This window comes from Nicotiana sylvestris, chromosome 3 (genome assembly GCF_000393655.2).
Source record: "Nicotiana sylvestris chromosome 3, ASM39365v2, whole genome shotgun sequence".
Taxonomy (NCBI): Eukaryota; Viridiplantae; Streptophyta; class Magnoliopsida; order Solanales; family Solanaceae; genus Nicotiana; species Nicotiana sylvestris.
The window spans coordinates 54,742,362-54,755,166 of NC_091059.1; the positions used below are offsets into that span (position 1 = coordinate 54,742,362).

Below are 12,805 nucleotides of genomic sequence, written 5' to 3' on the forward strand. Positions count from 1 at the left end.
CGGAATGGCACCTCGACCGGCTATCAACCTCAGTATACTCCATCATCTCACTCACTTCTAAACTACATGTGGCTTGATTCCTTTATAGCCAAGGATATGTAGGCAGTTCAGATACCAGAGCTCGGTCACATTCTCTTTTCTCTTAGTTTATGGTCTCTCTAAATAAGGGTTGGGTCAAAAAAACCTGTCTAGTCATTCTTTGTCAGAAAATACTTCGTGTTTCCAGTCAAAGAGGGGCAACTGTAGACATATGATTTTTGACCCTCCCCAAGATTTTTTATATTTTAGCATGTAAATATTTAATTTAGGCCTAATATCACTATTTCAACTAATTTTGACGCTTTTACTTTATTTTATTACAAGAAAAATGAAAATTACAAAAATATTTTAGTTTATGTATCTTTCGTAAATTTAAAAAAAATACAAAAATAATACCTTATGTTTATCTTTATATAATTTTGAAAGTACAAATATATATATATATATATATATATATATATATATATATATATATATATATAATAGTTTCATGTTTTAATATAGTTTAGTTTAATTAATTAGGATTAGCTTTTGCATTGTGTAGTATTTTTATCTTATTTTAAAAGAAGTCAATTAAGGTGTTTGACCACAATTTTAGGAGCTTTAAGACCTAATTTTGGGCCCAAATCAGATTAGCTCATTAAGTCCAATACCCAATACCCATCAAACTAATCCGACTCTTCTTTGGAAAAAAAATGAATAAAAAAGAGCCTAAGACCTAAGAGCTATATATACACGCTAGGGGCTTCAACATATACACAGAAAACAATATACAAAGACCTAGGCTAACGTCTAAGCAAAAAAAAAAAATACAGAAGACAAGAAACTTAGACCTAAAAAGAAAAAAGCTCAAAAATACAAAGAAAAGGAGACCTACGATAGGGACAATCGACGCCGTTCTCAACAAAAATCAAGAACCCCACCCCCATCGAGTCATCTCCCTTCTTTCGCCAAAACAGACTCGCCGTTACCCCCAAAACAACCCCAGCAAAGCGTCATCGTATTATTCATGAAGACTTAAGAGAAGCAGCAATTTTCAAACGTAAAAACACACCCTAATCATCTCCTTCTTCAAGCTAACATACAAAAGAGAAGGAGCCATCTCATCCACGCCCTAAGCCATCAGCAACCTCTGAACTTCGAAGAGCCGCCCTTTTTCCGCCGAGATCCGCCAGAAATCAACCTCCCCTGTCTCCAGCTCTTTCTACACGCAAACAGTAGCTCAATCCAGTCATTTCTGATTTTTTTTAACTTTGGTCGTTTATGGTTCTGTTATTTGTCAACAAACGAAAACACTATCAGTTGATGCCCTTTCAAAGGGTTTCGTAAATATGATGGGGTACTTGAGATCGAAGTGGTGTTCGTTCGAGTCCGCTGCGATTCGCGGTCTTGTTTGACTCTTGTGGCTGATTTTAGTTGGATTCCGGAGTTAAACATTGTAGCCGAGTGTTCTATATTCATTTGTGAAGAAAAGTTCTGGCCGAACAGGTTGCCTTTCCACTTTTCTCCTCTTTATTTGATTACACTCAGAACAAGTCGATTGTTGTTTAGATTGCGCCGTTAATGATCTCCGAGTTTGTTTAATTTCTTCTTAATTTAGTTTTCTGCTATGTTGTTTATGTTTCCTTTAAGTCTTATTTCCTAGTAGATTTCTGTTTGAATAAACTTGAGGTGCGTAGATCTCTAATCCTATGAATATTCTGTCTTCTCATTCTAAGTTTAGTTATTCATGTTATGCTACTGTTGTGTTAGACTTATTTGGTGCATATGAAAGTAGTATTTTATTGGGTGGTGCAATTGATTTAAGAGATAAAGTAATATAAGATTGCTTAAAATGTTTTTTGCGAAGGGGTTAACAGAGAAATGGGGTTGTTAATCGATGCTAGCTTCAATTGAATAATATTTGGATATCGTAGTCTACAATCCGGGGTGCATTTCATGTGACCCGATTCTAATTTCCAACAAAATTAAATAAAACGTGTCGTGAACCGCGGGTGCATTTCATGTAGCGTGGCTTACGATGTTTTTAAATAACCTTGAATTTTCCCGAAATATTAAAAGCGATTAAAAGGTTAAAAAATGCACATAGATTTAAAAGTGTTTCAAAATCAGATAAATAGGCCAATAATAATAGTTGAGCGACCGTGCTAGAATCATGAAACCCGGGAATGCCTGACACCTTCTCCCGGGTTAACCCGATGATCTCCCCTGCATAACCCGAGGACCTTTTCCGGCATAACCCGATGACTTTTCCGGTATAACCCGTGGACCTCCCCGGCATAACCCGAGGACCTTTTCCGGCATACCCCGATGACTTTCCCGTCATAACCCGTGGACCTTTATGGCATAACCCGATAACTTTCCCCGGTATAACCCGGTCATTTTTCCAGCATAACCTGGTAATCTTCCCAACTTAGGGCCCCCAATCCCCATTTGATTTCATTTTAGATACAAGGTCTCTACTCCCTAATCTTTTTTTCTCAGGGATGCACAGTCCCGATTTTATTGCTTTCAATAAGGAAATAGTTTAGATTTTGTTGCAATAACTCATAAAATTTTCCTAGTGAAAATTAGGGCAGAAAATTTTGTTCGTTTGTTTATTTTGGTGTCTGAGCAGGTTATACCTCAAGACACAAGATTCGAGATGACCAAAAGAAGAAGTTTCAATCCAGAATGAAAGAAAAGAAGAACAAGAAAAAAGGAAGTGAGCTCCAAAGTGTAGAAGCGGAGAAAAGATGCGGACTGCTCAAGATATGATTGAAGTCACAAGCTTTGCATGTCCCGCCTTGATCCGAAAAGCTAAAGAAGAACGAACCAGTGTTTGCAGCTAACGGGCATCAAGATTCAGATAAGAGTCTGTAAAAAGAACCAGCCAAGACTCAAGATCAAGCTTTAGAAGGTTTATAGATAGGAATCTTGTAACTCATAGTTGATAGGTTTAACTAGTTTAGTTTTTCATCTTTTATTTTGATGTAATAAGGAGCTCAGTAAATAGAAACAGTAGCAACAACAGTGAAATCACAGTTTCTCGGTAGTCCCAGCTACCAAAACTTCCAGAACTACACTGACCTGATTCTTTTATAACCAAGGATATGTAGGCAACCTCCGAAGCAAGGTTCGGTCAGACTTTTTCAAAAGATGCTTCCCATGGAGTTTCAAACAGGCAAAAATCGCTCGTAATTGCTCATTTTATCTTTGTCCGAAAACCCTTTGTGTTTTCGAGCAAAGAGGGGCAGTTGTGAGCATGTGATTTTTGCCCTAAATGAAATACTCCTATAAAATCAAAGAAAATAGATTTTTTTCCAATTATTTGCCATTTTTGTAGGATTTTTCGTTAATTATTTGCATTTCTGTGCATGTTTACTTTTATTAAAATCATGAAAAATACCAAAAATATCATGCATTTCATTTAGATTTTGTGTTCACATTTTAGGATTAATTAATTAATTAATTGCTTTATTAAAAATGAAAATCACAAAAAATGATTCATTTTTGCATTCTTAGCTTTTAATTTTGGATTATTATTTTCTTTCTTTTTTTAGGATCAACTAATTTTTATAAATATTATAGTTAGATAATTAACTTAATTTTACAATTTAGATTAATTTAGGAATTTAATTTAAGATTTTTTAATTAAAGAAAAAGATAAAAAAACAAAGAAAAGAAAATAAGAAAAGAAATTGAAGAAAAGGGTTTTAATTTGAATTTAGGCCCCTTTTAATACCCAAAATCGGCCCAAACCACCCAGGCCCAAATAATCAACCTACCCGGTCCACCCCTACCTCCCCAAAACGGCACCGTATCACTTTTTTTATCCCAGCCGTTGATCACTTTAGATCTAACGGTTGGGAACTGATTAGCCCCTTGCTATATTAGTGTCTGAAATACCCCCCACCAACCCCAAAGACCCCCTCACTTCGTCTCTCTCACTCTCTCTCTTACCCCTTTGAACTACCGTCGTTGGCCGCCGCCGAAAATCGCCCCACGGTGGCGCGCGATACTCCAAACCACCCCAAAATTTAGCCCTATAATCCCCAGCTCCCCCTAATCAATGCCCTACCATTAATTTCTCAAGAATACCAATATATTTCCTCAAATTTTGAATCTAGAAATTCCAGAGAAACCTAATTTTTTCTTTTCTGATTTTTGCGCGATTTCAACTCGTTTTGACCTAGAATTGACGTTAATCGATTGCTTTCAACAAGAGCAATCAATTGACATTAGTTTTAGTTCATTTCGAAGTCATTGGTTTTTGACCAATTCACCACCGGCTGGCCAAACTTTATCGTCTTCGTCGTTCATTGGCTTGCCTTGTTCGTCGTCACATTCATGGCCAAAATCAGTATATTTTCCTCCTCATATCTCTTTGTTTCTGTTTCTTCATTTTTTTTTCATTTAGGTGTTAATCTTGTTTGTTGATTCGTTTAAATTTCAATAAAATAAGTTTATTTAGTTAATTGCATTGAGTAAGTGTAGTTACATGCGCTTAGGTTAATTAAATCAGTCCTGTTCACCTTGGTAGATTAATTAAGGGATTACTTCTATTTCAAATTGTTTTTTTGGTCTATCTTTGATTTGGCCTTAATTGTTTGAGTTTAGAGGTTTGAATGCCAAGTGGAATGGAAGGGGGTTTGAAAGGGTAATATTGAAAACCTTAAAGGGTTAATTCGAAACCAATTCAAGGAATCCAAGGTTAGAATGGCCTAGATGGTTCTAGGAGGTTCTAGAAGAAGTTAAGGGTAATCAAACAATCAGAATCTAGGTCAAATTGATTAAAATTGCAATAATTAATAATTGAAGGGTTAAAATTGAGTTTTACATAGGGTAAATATCAGAAGGTTCTAGGTCTTGGCACAGCTGTCCCTATTCTTAGCATGAAAATGCTGATATTGGGTAGGAAAAAGAACAGATAGCTGTAAAAAGATGTTGTACTATTCTGAAATTTCAGAATTTAGGTTAGAATATTCCATTTTGATGCCTCATTTGTGCACTCTATAAAAAGAAAAGCATTCAATCATACTCACACACAGAGATTCATCAGCATTTTTAGCATAAAAGGTTCTGAAAACACATAATCATATTTTTAGAACCCTAGAAAAATACAAATAGCTTCTGCAATACATTCACTGAAATTTAGCTCGAATTATTCTCTGATTTTTTTTCATTAAGAACTTAAAAAGTTTTCATGGGAATTTCTGATTTTCTAAGCTGAAGTAAGGCTAGTTATTGAAGCTGTGGTTTTGATTATCGCTACTGCTCCTTGCTGCTAGTTTTCTGTTGATTGTTCATCTTGGCTGATTCTAGAGCTTTCTTTTTTTTGTCGTTGTTGTATCCAGTTACCTTCACAGACTATAAAATGCAAAAACTTGAAGCTATAATATGCTGGCTGGAGAGTGAAAACTCCAGATCCATTTCTTGTTTAATATTTTTCTTTGTTTTTCTTCATTTGTTTGTAGTTTTCTTTCCATTTGTTTAAGCTGTTTTTCTTTAAATTTGATGTTTACTTCTATTCAGTCAGTCTTAATGTTTAGGTTGAAAGTTAGAGTAGGTTTAGTGTTTTAGGTGTGTTTGAATAATTTTGTTACTGCTTGAGAACTGTAATATTTGGGGACTGCATTAGATTTGTGATTGTATGTTATTTGTACATGCTGGTATGGATAAATGCCTTCAATGAAGTCATGATAAGTGTTATGTTATTTAAGGCAAGGACAATGTATGATAAATTCATATTAGTATTCATGGTGCTGACTCATTTTAGGTTTGGTTAAAATTAGTTGGTATATGTAAATTGCCCACATTGTTATTATTAACAACAAGTCATTTAAAGTTAGTTTATAATCTGGACATCCATATACCTCTAATGCTCGAAATTGCTGTATTGTTTTGACATAAGTGAGTTAGGGGAATTAAGCTGAAAAGGGCCTTAATGTTGAAGGCCATCTTTTGTTAGAGGCTATTGGGCCTAACCTTGGCCCATACCAGGTGGTCCGCTTGTGATTAGATTCAAATGTGTTTCATTGTTTTCCTTTTCACTTTTTGGGCTTCAGATGCATTGGTAAATAAATTCAGTTTCTGGATCTTTACTGGCCTGTTAAAGCATTTCGGTTACATCTGACTCGAAAGAGCTGAAGCTTCATTTGGGCTTGATAGCGGCCCATATGAGGCAGCATGGCCTAAGTCCGATTTAGAGTTTTGGTTATTATTTGATTCACATTATGTGCTCAATTTCAAGCTTTTGTTGTATTTAGTTTTTTTCTATATCTAAACTGTCTGCTTGGTATAACGGATGTGGGCCTTAGTGCCCAAGGCATGCTTGTGCAGAATTGGGCCTAGCGTTTGTTGGCCCATTTGGAACTCATTGACCATCTGTCTAGCTTCACTTCTGGGCTCGATTTTGAGCCCAGTTTCCTTCTAAACAGTTTTGGGTTAAGCTTAAACCAGGATTTGCTTAAAAATTAAAGGCCCAGCATATGTACCCCAAACTTTCTTACAACTAATAGTTATTTATTAAGTTCAAACCTTTTGTAAGTAAGAACATCCTTAGGCCTAATAAAGTGTAATTCTTTTAAATGGATTGAGGTGTGCCATCTTAATTGAATCGCCTATGGCCCTCTTATTAGTATTATAACTTAGATATTAAAAATGAATGCTCGTAGTTTACTTTAAGAATGTTTAATATATCGTCATGATTGTGGACACGTTCGCGTGACAAAATTACGATTCTAAAAACAAAATCGGAGTATGTGTTCACGCAACTTTGATCAAACTTTCTTAATAATAACAAAACGTTATTAATTGTGGACACGTTCGTATAACATAACTTTTTATGCGCTAAACGAAATGAGTACACGTACGCGTGACTCAATTCTTTAATTACGAATAATCAAGCAATTAAAAGCGGTAAAAGGTAAATGCACATAGGTTCTAAAATGAGTAATTAGACAATTTAAGCCAAGTATAAATCGCTAAGCGACCGTGCTAGAACCACGGAACCCGGGAATGCCTAACACCTTCTCCCGGGTTAACAGAATTCCTTATCTAGAATTTCTGGATTCGCAGACTTTTAAATAAAGTCAAAAAAATTCTCGATTTGGGATTTTAAAAAATAAACCGGTGACTTGGGACACCATAAATTATTCTAAGTGGCGACTTTGAAATAAAATAAAATAATTCCGTTTCGAATAATGTCACTTTAATTGGAAAAAACTCCTTTGTACACCCCTCTCGGGTGGTAAAAAGGAGGTGTGACAGATGGTGATGAAAATACTTTTAATATAGTATATATAAACTCTCTGCTCTCTTGACTAGAAGAGGAAAATACTCAATTGAATATGAAGTTCCGATAAGGAGAATATTGTAACTTACAAAACTAGAAAAATATACGTAACTTGCGAGACTAGCAAAATATACGTAAATTCCGGGATATGAATTTTTCTTTATGCCTCCTTATAAAACTTGTCTAATGACGAGATCATGAAAAATGAAGAAAACGCTTAGCTTTAACATACCTAGAGTAGGAAAAAATCCGTATAATATTCTTGGAAAAGGGTGCATCGTACTTCTTTAGAACTGCAAAATTTTTACGTCGTTAAGCTTCTAATAATAATTCTCATCAAATTTTGGTAAAAGAAATCTCATTATTAATATGCTAAGGTTCACGCCTGTTTTGTGTCTGAATTGAAAGTCTTAAGTCCTATATCGAAAGTCTTGGATTGAAGAAAGTCTTAGATTAAAGTAATATATTAGTTGGCTTTGAAGTGTATCATAACTAATCTATTTTGGTGCCACCTAATCTCAAATGACTCTTAGTCATTTGATTAGAATGTGGCTTCTGCCACATTACTCTTTCCATCTTTATCCAAAGTTTTTATTTTATTTTATTTGGTAATATTTCATTACCCGATAATTAATTAATTACCCGCATAATTAAGAATTGTTTCAAATTACTTAAAAATTTTACTTATTTTTAATACATTTTATATATCCCACTATCACGGTCATATGGTACCTTTTATGGTACTAGTCCGTAAATATCGGGTATTAACGCTCGGCCCGTATTTTATCCCCACATGCCTAACTTGAACGAAAATTTATTTTCTTTGACTTGCTTTCCTTTTCACCTTCACGAATTTACTCATCACTTGTGAAATAGCATAATCCTTATAATCTCCAAATAATCTTTTCCTTGGATTGATGTCAATTACCTTACGACAAATTCAGCGTACAATACTACAAAGTGAGACATCGTCGTAATTTAATACTACGAAGCGTAACATCATCGTAATATAATACTGCATGACATAATATCGACGTAATATTGCGGGGCATAACAATACACTATTTACCTAACCTTGTGAATTAGAGATGGCATTATTTAAGAATGATATAAAGGTGCACATAACTTTAAATGTTGCCACCACCTACTTAAGGTTATGAATTGCTGGCAATTTGCTGCCATGTTTACATAAATCCAACGTGGATATTGTCCCCTTAAAATTTATCCAAATCTCATTTAAATAATTATTCACAAAATTCAATTTACAAGTTAATTTTCCACTTAAAAATAGATAATTACCCAATTATCCATATAATTAGGAATTATCTCAAATTTCTTAAAATACTACTCACTTTTAACACACTTTATACACCTTACTATTATGATCATGTGGTAACTTGTACGGTACTAATCCATAAATACCGGGTATTATAGCTCGAACTGTATTTTATCCCAATATGTCAAACCTCGACGAAACTCATTTTCTTTGGTTAGCTTACGCTCTCACCATTACGAATTTACCTATCACTTATTTAAAATAGTGTAATACTTATAATCTCTCAATAATCATGTCCTTGAACTGATGTCAATTATATTACGACAAATTCAACATACAATACTACAAAGTGTAACATCATCGTAATATAATACTGTAGAGCGTAACAAATATAATGGAATGTCAAGGGACACAGTTTATCTAAGGGAATTCCCCTTTTCACTAAAGGATGATACAAAGCACTCACTGTGAAGTTTGAAAAAAGGTCTATCAAGACATGGGAAGACATGACCAAAACGTTTCTAGACAAATACTTCTCATTCGCAAAAATGGGAAAATTCAGATGAGACATCCATAACTTCTGCTAGAAGAATACAAAGACAATCTTCGAAGCATGAGAAAAATTTAAGGAGATTGTGAGAAGATGCCAGCATAACAGAATCGACTTGTGGATCCAACTCCAAAACTTTTAGGATGGACTGAAACCTTTTTCATGAAGAACTCTAAGTGATATAGCAGGTCCACTAATGAAGAAAACACCGGAGGAGATTGTCTTGATTCTGGATGAATTATCTAAAGATGCTAACCAATGGCCAATTGAAGGAAACAAAAGAAGAAATGAAATTGGGGTACATCAAGTGGACTCTAATATGTTATATGAGCTCAACCAAACTCCATGGCGAAACAAATCAAGAATTTGAACTTAGTTAAGGTCCAGAGTTAGCCACTAGCTGTGTCTGATTTTTGTGGAATGGGACACCCAACTCTTGAGTGTCAGGCTTCAACTGAGGAAGTTAATGCTATGGGGAATTTTAATAAAGCGAACTACTAAGGTGGTAACAACTTCAATGCTATGGGTCAAAGACACCCTCGCTTCTCATGGAGCTCACCAAAAGGGAGTCTAAACTCGTGGAAATACAATAATCCTAGAACCCAGGGGCAAGGACCTCCAGGTTTTTAGAATCAACCGAGGAAACAATACCAGCCACAACAGTCTAATCGGTCTAGTATGGAAGATCTCATGAAGGCTTTCATCAAGAAGTTTGATGAAATATTTTGTACTCATAATACTGGTATTCAAATTTGGAGAGACAAGTGGAGAAAATTTCCAACTTATTATCTGATAGGGCTCCGTGAACACTTTATTCTGACACAAAGAAGAACCCAAAAAGACTATAAAAGCTATGTCTCTAAAGAGTCGAAAAACATTGACATAACTGATTTTAAAACTAAATCCGAGGTGGTGAGAAAGTAGGCTGAAACAATTGATTAGTAAAAGTGTGGCGAACCAAAGGGCAAGAATACTGCTGCTCAAAAGGAAGTTGAAGAGAGTAAACACATTCCTGCTTTACCATTTTCTCAAACAATGAAGTAGGAAAAATTAGACAAGTTCTTTGGGCGGTTGTTGGAGATGCTTAAATAATTGTATGTGAACTCTCTTTCGCAGAGGTGCTCACTCGAATGTCTGCTTATGCTAAATTCTTGAACGAGATCTTGTCTAGCAAGAAAAAGTTTGAAGAAACAATAGTGGTCAATCTTAATACCCACTGCAATGCCATATTGCAAAAAATAATTTCTCAAAATTGTGGGGATCCATGATGTTTTACCATACCATGTTCTGTGAGGATTGAGAAATTTGACAAGTCCTTGTGTGATTTAAGTGAATCTATAAATCTAATGTCTTTACCTATTTTCAGAAAACTTGAAAGTGACCTTGGAGTGGTCAAGTCTATATCAGTGCCCTTGCAACTGGCTGGCCAGACCATTTTCACACCTGAAGGAATAATTAAAGATATTCTTGTGCAGGTGGACAAGTTTGCATTCTTTGTCAATTTTATTGTATGTAGACATGAAGGTGAACAAAAAGGTGCCTCTACTTCTAGGGAGGCCATTCCCTTGCAGGTCAGATCTATTCTTGATATCTATTAAGGGCAATTCGTGCTTAGAGTAGGAAATGAGAAGGTGGTTTTATAGATGAAGAGGATGATGAGGCATCCTAGCGATGAGGTATCTGCCTACTATTGTTTCAAGATTGATGTTGTTGTTCTGCAAACAAACAAAGGTTAGCCATTTTCCCCTCCTGATTTAGCTACTTATGCAATATGCTCAACATGTTGGCACATTTTCTTCAGGTAATGCACACAATATGATGGTGTCCTTTTGGAACATGGATATCCCGTTAGACTTTGGACAAGGTTTTTATCTAGCTGGTTGTTACGTCAATGGTGCCTCAATCCGTACTAGGTTTATCATGATGCATGCACATTTCAAATCATAGTATGGTTTCTAGAAAGGTCTAGACTAGTACTCTCAAGTGGAGAACTTGAGAGGGAAAGGCACTAGACCATCGACTGCACCGCTGATTGACTAGTCTATCGCAAATAAGCCTTTCCAATTTAAAAAGGGTGATCTCAGAAAAGCGCAGACACTCATCAAGTGTCGTTATGTTGATAATAAGCACAAGTGGAGTGTGATGTGGAGCATGATTTATGTAGAAATAGTAACACATTACCAAGTATTTGCATGATAAATGTGCGTAAAAACAACAATTATGATAAAGATGAACAGGAGTAGAAACAAAAGAGAAAGAAAAAAAATAAAACAAAAGTTAGTTTAACTCATGAAAACGTGCGAAAATGTAATGAAGCAGGTAGGGAAATAGGGATGGGAGAGACATAATATAGTAGTCTTAGACAAGATGAAGGATACGAAGAGAAGTCATACATGTCATAGCAATAAAGGGAAGCAAGGAGGGGATGTTTATGTCAGAATAATTTAAACAAATAGAGGAAGTAAGGGAAGGGATGTACATGTCATAGAAATTTAGACAAAATAAGGGAAATAATCTACATAAGTTAATTTCGTTATGGCAAGAGCGTAAGTGTATATATCCCTAGTAGAGTCGCCATGTTGTTGCTCCCCATTTTCTCGCGAAAGCGGGCTTTGACATGTGACAACTCTTTAAAATGGGTATCAAAAGAGAAGAGTCGCTACCTAATAATATTTAAGGTGCGCTAAGACACCTATTTGCAGGTAATTATGTTTGATTAGTCTACGTCATCAAAATTGGGTAAGGGCTCAAAGTACCTCAAAGAGAAGGTGTTAAGAACTCTTTGAGGTCCACAACTATGGGTATCGGCCGAATTTTATACTATGTGGATTAGATAATTAAGCTAGGTGATCAAATAAGCAAAAAGATATATAAGTTAAAGACTCTATTATAATATAAGACATAAGAATTATAAATGATTAGTATAAATCTTAAAGATTACAAGGGTACAACTGCATTGATCTATGTTAAATGACTAAGTGTGAATAACAAGTATATAAAGAAAGGGGGGAGGGTTCCTATATTTTTTAGCCTAAAGGATCACCCTGTGCAACATTCTGGTAGGGGTTGCTCATATTATTTAGCGGAAACAAACTATCATCTCCTGCTACTCAATTACTATATTGAGTTGTTACTTAAAGGCGCTTTTTTCTAAACCGTACCTAATGCGTGCACTACCCGTCCCATGCCTATGGTCCAGGTGGCTTTGGACCTACTATTAGGTGGTTCTAGAGTTTACTTAGGGTGCTCAAAATGATAAACTAGCGCGCATTCAAAACGTATAGGACTTCACATAAATGCAAGAAAAGGCTCAAATTAACCCCCACACATAAGCAGCAAATGCACGCGACAGTTTCAGGCAGTAGGTAGTTTTAACAACATTAGACTTGTTAAATCCTATCGGCATGGTTGATAAGTGATTCTGATTTCTAGCATTGTACGAGCAGCAGTGCAACTTTAGGCTACGGAGTTGAAAGTATTACAATCCTATAGGCAGGATATCTAAATGGTTTATGCGAGGAGGCAGTAAAACTGTTTGAAAGCTCAGAACTAATAGCGCTGATTTTATAGATATGCGTCTTAGGTAGGTGACATTGTCCTATAGGCATGATTTCTAATAGTTGCATAATTAGGCAGTGAAATAGCTTTGAGAGTCCAACATTAA

At 35.4% G+C, this 12,805-nt stretch overlaps 1 long non-coding RNA gene across 1 annotated transcript; it reads left to right on the plus strand.

Annotated features, from left to right (window-relative positions):
- The first annotated feature begins 829 nt into the window (after nucleotides 1-829).
- On the plus strand, nucleotides 830-3,098 carry LOC138886867 (uncharacterized). The gene is made up of 2 exons (XR_011405796.1): nucleotides 830-1,527; nucleotides 2,657-3,098. It is a non-coding gene; the product is annotated as an uncharacterized lncRNA (long non-coding RNA).
- The last annotated feature ends 9,707 nt before the right edge of the window (nucleotides 3,099-12,805 follow it).